Here is an 8,937-nt window from a genome sequence, read left to right on the forward strand (position 1 = left end):
ACATCCCTGCAATGGGCTGCAGGTCACACATCTTCCTCCCACCCAAGCCCACAGATCCTCGCTTGGGTGGCAGCAGGAGTAGGGGGAACAGTGATGAGCCTTCTGAGTCTCTGGAAGGGTCTAGGGATAGAATAGAAGAAAGAAGACAACACACAAGCCTGGCTGGTGCTGAGGTGTGGTAAGCACTGCCTGTTCACACAAAGGGAAAGTAAGGTACCTCTTGGTAGGTTGCTGCTGTGGGGCATTTCTGGGCAGACTGTGAGTTGGAATCCCTTGAACTGAAGCACTCTGGCTGGGACCCGTCATTGTGTGACCATGTCTCACCTAGCACCAGCATTTGAATTCCATGATTCAAAAGAGTTCTGGTATCATTTATTCATAGCCTGCATCCTCAAGAGCTGCTATATCAGGGGTATACCAGCAAACTCCTTTTCTGCTGTCTAGAAGACATTATACCCCATAAAAATATTAGCCACCTCTTCTGGGGGAGCATACTCCATCAGACAAAGGCCCAGGCAGTGTCAGGGCCCCTCAGAAAGGGACTAGGGTAAATGATGGCAACAGAAACACAGTATCTTACTTTACCAGGGGTTGTTTGGGTTATGCATAGGACCTCAGTTCCAAGCAGTCTGCCTGAGACTGGACATGTTTGAAGGGAATGGGTGTTAGATTGCAGGCTTTGCCCCCCACCCCAAACTTCCACATCATCTATGGATCCACAGCCACATCTTAGCCTTGCCTCTCTTGCTGTCACCCTATTCAAATCCTGAGACTGGAACCGTGTGATGGCCTGATAGGCCCTTGGTTGCAGGATGGTTGGCAGGGAAGTGCAGACCACTTCTGCATTCTGTGGCAGCCAGAGGAGAGAATTACATACTGCTTGAGCACAAACTGTACCAGACCCTGGAAACCTGTTACCTCCTTTAGCCTTCAATACAGCTTTGCCAGTAAGAGGTTAGTCTCCCCATATGAAAGATAAGTAGGCTCAAAGTTGTCAGGAAGTACCCAAGACAACATATTAAGTGGTGGTGCCAGGATTGGAACCCAGGTGTGATAAAAACATTATGCAGGCCCTTTCCTCTGCATTGTACTGCCTCCTTAACATTAAGCACCTACGGTGTGCCAGCCTCTGTTATCAAGTCTTTTAAATACATTCTCTTTTTTTGGCTTTAAAAAATAGGGCCTTGATAAAATTCCACTCCAAATACTCTAATGGGGTCCAACTTACTTCACACTATCCTATCAAAGTCTCCTGATAGATAATAGTGCTACAATGAAAAATTGCATTTTATAACCATATGGCAATTCATAATTTAACTTTAAAAATATTTTCTAGTACTCCTAAGAGGTACTGGTAACTACTAGGAATAAGAGGTATCTCGTTGAGTAAGAAACATCATGGGAACAAAATTTGGCCCAAGTCAAACATAAGAACTAAAGTAGTCATGTCAGGATAAGAATTTGGGATTCCAGATTTCTACAGCATATCACAAGTTTTTTTTTTTTTTAAATCTATTTATTTATTTAGTTATTTATGGCTGAGTTGGGTCTGTTGCTGCGTGTGGGCTTTCTCTAGTTGCTGTGAGCAGGGGCTACTCTTCGTTGTGGTGTGTGGGCTTCTCATTGCAGTGGCTTCTCTTGTTGCAGAGCACGGGCTGCAGGTGCGCGGGCTTCAGTAGTTGTGGCATGCGAGCTCAGTAGTTGTGGCCCACGGGCTCTAGAGCGCAGGCTCAGTAGTTGCAGCGCACAGGCTTAGTTGCTCCGCGGCATGTGGGATCTTCCTGGACCAGGGCTCGAACCTGTGTCCCCTGCATTGGCAGTCGGATTCTTAACCACTGCGCCACCAGGGAAGCCCTATCACAAGTTTTTTACAATGCTATTTTTCGAGTCTTTTCCCTCTTGCCTTTTTTTTTTTAAAGTATAATTTATATACAATAAAGTTCACCCTTTATAGTGTAAGTTCTGTGAGTTTGGACAAATGTATACAGTAGTGAACTGCCATCACTATCAAGGTATAGTTTACATCACCCCCAAAACTCTTGGAACTCTTTGTAGTCAACCCCTACCCCCACCCTCAGATTCCGGGAGCCCCCGATCTTTTTTCTGTCCCTATAGTTTTGCCTTCATGTGAATGTCATGTAAAAAGAATCATACAGCATGTAGGCTTATTTTATGCCTACAGGCATAGAATAAAATAACCTCTGGTGTACTTAGAATAAGATAACCTCTGGTGTACAGTTCTATAAGCTTTGACAAATGCATAGAGTTGTGTAACCAACACAATCAAGGTAAAGAACAGTTCCATTACCCTCTGCCCTCCCCCATCAAATTCATCCCTGCTACTTTATAGTAAAAACCTCCCTACCTCTTAACTCCTGGCAACCCTGATTTGTTCTTTGTCCCTATAGTTTTATCTTTTGGAGAATGTCATATAGATGGAATTATACAATATGTAGCCTTTGGAGACTGGCTTCTTTCTCTAAGCACATTTGAGATTCATCTACATTATTGGGTTTATCAATAGTTCCTTATCTGAGTTACACTCCATTGTATGGATGTACCACCATTAGTTTATCCATTCCCCAGTTGAAGGGACATTGGGTTGTTTCCAGGTTTGGGTGATTACAAATAAACCTGCTGTAAACATTTGCATGGATTTTTTTGTGTTTTCATTTCTTTAAATACTTAGAGTTGGTTTGCTAGGATATATGGTAAGTATATGTTTAACAGTCTCAGAAACTGCTAAACTTTCTCAAAGTAGCTCTACCATTTGGCATTCCCATCAGTGTGTGAAAATTCTCCACACCTTTTCCAGCAGCTGGCATTGTCAGTTTTTTGACATTAGCTAATCTAGTAGGATATAGTGGTATCTCACTGTAGTTTTGATTTGCATTTTTCTACTGACTAATGATTTGAGAGTATTTTCATATGCCATCCAAATATCTTCTTTGGTAAAATGTTCAACTCTCTTGCACATTTTGTATTGGGTTGCTCATTTTATTGTTGAGTTTTGAGAATTCTACATATAATTGGATAAAAATTCTTTATCAGATATATGTATGTTTTGTAACATTTTTTCCTCAGTCTGTGGCTTGTCTTTTCATTCTTTAAAAAGTATCTTTTTTTCATTCTGAAAAACCTTTTCATTTATGGCCACACAGCATGCGGGATCCTAGCTCCCCAACCAGGGATTGAACCCGTGACCCCTGCAGTGGAAGCCCAGAGTCTTAACCACTGGACTACCAGGGAAGTCCCCTGAAAAAGCTTTTAAAACATTTAAAATTTTAAAAAATATGGTGGTAAAATACATATAAAATTTACCATCTTAACCATTTTTAAGTATAGAGTGGCATTAAATACATTCACATTTGTGCAACCATCACCACGATCCATCTTCAGAACTCTTTTCATCTTGCATAACTGAAAGTCTACCATCTAAACACTAATTCATCCTCCCCCCAGCCCCTGACAACCACCATTCTACTTTCTGCCTCTGAATTTGATTACTCTTGGTACCTCATATAAGTGGAATCATACAGTATTTGTCCTTTTGTGACTAGCTTATTTCACTTAGCATAATGTCTTCAAGGTTCATACATGTTGTAGCATGTGGCAGAATTTCCTTTTTAAGGCTAAATAATATTCCATTGTAGTGTACACCATATTTTGTTTATCCATTTACCCATTGATGGACACTTAGGTTGCTTTTACCTTTTGGCTATTGTGAATAATGCTGCTTTAAGTATGGGTAAACAAATATCTATTTGAGCCCCTGCTTTTAATTCTTTAGGGTATATACCCAAGAATGGGATTGCTGGATCATATGGTAACTCATTTTTAATTTTTTGAGGAACTGCCATACTATTTTCTGTAGAGACTGCACCATCTTATGTTCCCAACAACAGTGCTCTAGGATTCCAGTTTCCCCTCATCCTCACTAACACTTTTTCTTTTCTTCCTTTCTCTTTCTTTCCCTTCCTTTCCTCCCTCCTTCCCTCCCTTCCTTCTTTTTCTTTCATCATCCTAAAGGGTGTGAAGTGATATGTGATTTTGATTTGCATTTCCCTAATGATTAGTGATGTTGAGCATCTTTTCTTGTGCTTATTGGTCATCTGTATATCTTCTTCACCCATTAAAAAATTTCTTTTTATTGTTGAGTTGTAGAAGTTCTTTATATATTCTGCATATTAACTCCTTATCAGATATGATTTGCAAATATTTACTCCCACCTCCTGGATTGCCTTTTCATTCTGTTGATTGTGTCCTTCAATGCATAGTTTTAAATTTGGATATAATTCAGTTTTTTCTTTTGTTGGCTGTACTTTTGGTGTCATACACAAAAAATCATTGCCAAATCCAATGTCGTGAAGCTTTCTGCCTATGTTTATTTCTAAGAGTTTTGTAGTTTTAGCTCTTACATTTAGATCTTTGATCTATTTTGAGTTTTTATATATGGTATAAGGAAAGGGTCCAACTTCATTCTTTTGCATGTGGATATCCAGTTTTCTCAACTCTATTCTTTATCTAAACAGTGTCTTTTGAAGAGAAGACATTTTAAATTTTGTTGGAGCTTAAAAAATTTTTTTATTGGCGTATAGTTGCTTTAAAATGTTGTGTTAGTTTCTGAGGTACAGCAAAGTGAATCAGTTATATGTATACATATATCCACTCTTTTTTAGATTTCCTTCCCATTTAGGTCACCACAGAGCATTGAATAGAGTTCCCTGTGCTATACAGTAGGTTCTCATTAGTTATCTATTTTATACATAGTAGTGTATATATGTGAATCCCAAGCCCCCAATTCATCCCATCCCCCCTTCCCTTTGATGAAGTTTAATTTATTATTTTATTCTTCTATGGAATATGCTTTTGGTGTCATATCTAAGGAATCTTCGTCTAACATAAGATTACAAAGGTTCTCTCCTATGTTTCCTTTTATGAGTTTTATAGTTTTAGGCTTTACATTTAGGTCCGTGAGCCATTTGGGGTTAATTTTTGTATATGGCGCAAGGTATGGCACCACGTTCATTTTTTTTTTTTTTAGCATGTAGTTACCCAATTGTTCTAGCAGTGTGTGTTGAGAAGGCTATCCTTTCTCCATTGCATTGCTTTTGTACTTTTGTCAAAAATCAATTGTCTATATATGCGTGGGTTTTTTTCTGGACCCTCTGTTATGTTCCATTGATGTATTTGTCTACCTTTATGCCAGTATTACACTGTTTTGATTACTGTAGCTGTATAATAATTTGGGAGATCAGATAGTCTTAGGCCTTCAATTTTGTTCTTTTTCAGGATTGTTTTGGCTCTTTGGGGGTCTTTTGCATTTCCACATGAATTTTAGAATCGGCTTGTCTGTTTCTACAAAAGAGCCTGCTGGGATTTGGTTGGGATTGCATTGAATCTATAGATTAATGTGGGGGAAGAATTGACCTCTTAACAATATTGAGTCTTTGGCTCATGAACAAGACGTATTCCTCCATTTATTTAGGCCTTTAATTTTTCTCAGCAATATTTTTTATAGTTTTCAGTGTACAGGTCTATCACATTTTTTCAGATTTATCCCCACTTATTTCATATGTTTGGATGCTATTATAAATGGTATTTAAAAATTTTCTATTCCCAGTCATTCACGGCTAGTATATAAAAATACAATTGTAGCAGTGAATTTCCAGTCATTCACTGTTAGTATATAAAGATACAATTGTGGGACTTCCCTGGCGGTCCAGTGGTTAAGACTGTGCGCTCCCAATGCAGAGAGGGCACGGGTTCAATCCCTGGTTGGGGAACTAAGATACTACATGCCTCACGGCACGGCCAAAAATGTATATACATATACAATTGGTTTCTGTATATAGATATTATATCCTGAAACTTTGCTAAACCTACTTAGTTCTAGTAGCTTTTTTCTAGATTTCATTATACTTTCTACATAGATAATCATGTTCTCTGTGAATAAAGATTGTTTTACTTTTTTGTTGTTGTTCTCTTTTTAAATTTGTTCCTATCTTCAAGATTTTTTTTTAGGTTTTCTTTTTTAAAAATTTAAATACATTTAATGTACAATATTGTGTTAGTTTCAGGTGTACAGCAAAGTGATTCGGTTATATATATATATATATATATATATATATATATATATATATATATATATATATTTTCTTTTTCAGACTCTTTTCTATCATAGGTTATTACAAGGTATTGAATATAGTTCCCTGTGCTATACAGTAGGTCCTTGTTGTTTACCTATTTTATATAGTACTGTGTATATGTTAATCCCAAACTCCTAATTTATCTCCCCTGCCCCACTATCCCCTCTGGTAACCATAAGTTTGTTTTCTACATCTATTTCTGTTTTGTAAATAAGTTTGTTTGTATGATTTCTTTAGATTCCACAGATAAGTGATATCACATGATATTTGTCTTACTCTGACTGACTTACTCCACTTAATATAATAATCTCTAGGTCCATCCATGTTGCTGCAAATGGCATTATTTTATTCTTTTTTAAAAATTTATTTATTTATTTATTTTTTTGGCTGCGTTGGGTCTTCGTTGCTGCGCACGGGCTTTCTCTAGTTCTGGTGAGCGGGGGCTACTCTTTGTTGCAGTGTGCGGGCTTCTCATTGCAGTGGCTTCTCTTGTGGCGGAGCATAGGCTCTAGGCCCACGGGCTTCAGTAGTTGTGGCACGTGGGCTCTAGAGCGCAGGCTCAGTAGCTGTGGCGCACAGGCTTAGTTGCTCCGCGGTATGTGAGATCTGCCCGGACCAGGTATTGAACCCGTGTCCCCTGCATTGGCAGGCGGATTCTTAACCACTGCGCCACCAGGGAAGTCCCTATTTTATTCTTTTAATGGTGGAGTAATAGTCCATTGTATATATATATACCACATCTTCTTTATCCATTCATCTGTTGATGCACATTTACATTACTTCCACGTCTTGGTTATTGTAAATAGTGCTACAATGAACATAGGGGTGCATGTATCTTTTTGAGTTAGAATTTTCGCCAGATATATGCCCAGGACTGGGATTGCAGGATCATATGGTAACTCTATTTTTAATCTTTTAAGGAACTTCCATACTATTCTCCATAGTAGCTGTACCAATTTACGTTCCCGCCAAGAGTGTAGGAGGGTTCCTTTTTCTCCACCCTCTTCAGCATTTATTGTTTGTAGACTTTTTGATGATGGCCATTCTGACTGGTGTGAGGTGATACCTCATTGTAGTTTTGATTTGCATTTCTCTAATAATTAGTGATGTTGAGCATCTTTTTATGTGCTTTTTGCTCATCTGTATGTCTTCTTTGGAGAACTGCCTACTTAGATCTTCTGCCCATTTTTTGACTGGATAGTTTGTTTTCTTGATATTAAGCTGTATGAGCTGTTTGTATATTTTGGAAATTAATCACTTGTCAGTAGCATAGTTTGCAAATATTTTCTCCTGTGGGTTGTCTTTTCATTTTGTTTATGGTTTCCTTTGCTGTGCTACTTCTTCATTTCTAATATGCATACCTCTATTTTCTTTTCTTGCCTTATTGTGGTGGCTGGAACTCCCAGTACTACATTGAATAAGAATGGTGTGTTTGGGGATCCCCAGCTTTTTCCTGATCATAGGGGTAAGCATTCTGTCTTTAACCATTAAGTATGTTAGCTGTAGATTTTTTTGTATTTCCCTTTACCAGTATGAGATACAAAGTTTTTTTGTTTTTTTCAGGAATGGATTTTGGATTTTCTCAATTGTTTTTGTACATTGATTGATATAATCACACTGTTTTTCTTTTTCAGTTTGTTTTTATGGTGAATTACATTGATTGGCTTTCTAATGTCAAATCAAACCTTCAATCATGTGAATAAATCCCAGTTGGCCATGACTTTCACTGGGCGAAAATAAAAGTGTTGGCAGGGTCACACTCCCTCCAGAGATTCTAGGGGAAAATCCATTTCCTTGCTATTTCCAGCTTCTAAAGGCTGCTTAGATTACTAAGGTCATGTCCCCTTCCCCCATCTTCAAAGCAGCAATGTAGTATCTTCTCTATCTCATTCAAATCCTCCTGCCTTCCACTTAAAAGGACTCTATTTTTTAAATTTTTTTTATTTTTTTAACATCTTTATTGGAGTATAATTGCTTTACCATGGAGTGTTAGTTTCTGCTTTATAACAAAGTGAATCAGTTATACATATACATATGTCCCCATGTCTCTTCCCTCTTGCATCTCCCTCCCTCCCAACCTCCCTATCCCACCCCTCTAGGAGGTCACAAAGCACCAAGCTGATCTCCCTGTGCTATGCGGCTGATTCCCACTAGCTATCTATTTTACATTTGGTAGTGTATATATGTCCTTGCCGCTCTCTCACCCTGTCACATCTTACCCCTCCCCATCCCCATATCCTCAAGTCCATCCTCTAGTAGGTCTGTGTCTTTATTCCCGTCTTGCCACTAGGTTCTTCATGACCTTTTTTTTCCCCCTTAGATTCCATATATATGTGTTAGCATACTATATTTGTTTTGCTCTTTCTGACTTACTTCACTCTGTATGACAGACTCTAACTCCATCCACCTCACTACAAATACCTCCATTTCATTTCTCCTTATGGCTGAGTAATATTCCATTGTATATATGTGCCACATCTTCTTTATCCATTCATCCGATGATGGACACTTAGGTTGCTTCCATGTCCTGGCTATTGTAAATAGAGCTGCAATGAACATTTTGGTACATGATTCTTTTTGAATTATGGTTTTCTCAGGGTATATGCCCAGTAGTGGGATTGCTGGGTCGTATGGTAGTTCTATTTTTAGTTTTTTAAGGAACCTCCATACTGTTCTCCATAGTGGCTGTATCAATTTACATTCCCACCAACAGTGCAAGAGTGTTCCGTTTTCTCCACACCCTCTCCAGCATTTATTGTTTGTAGGTTTTTTGATGATGGCCATTCTG

The sequence above is a fragment of the Eschrichtius robustus genome, chromosome X, assembly GCF_028021215.1.
Source record: "Eschrichtius robustus isolate mEscRob2 chromosome X, mEscRob2.pri, whole genome shotgun sequence".
NCBI lineage: Eukaryota > Metazoa > Chordata > Mammalia > Artiodactyla > Eschrichtiidae > Eschrichtius > Eschrichtius robustus.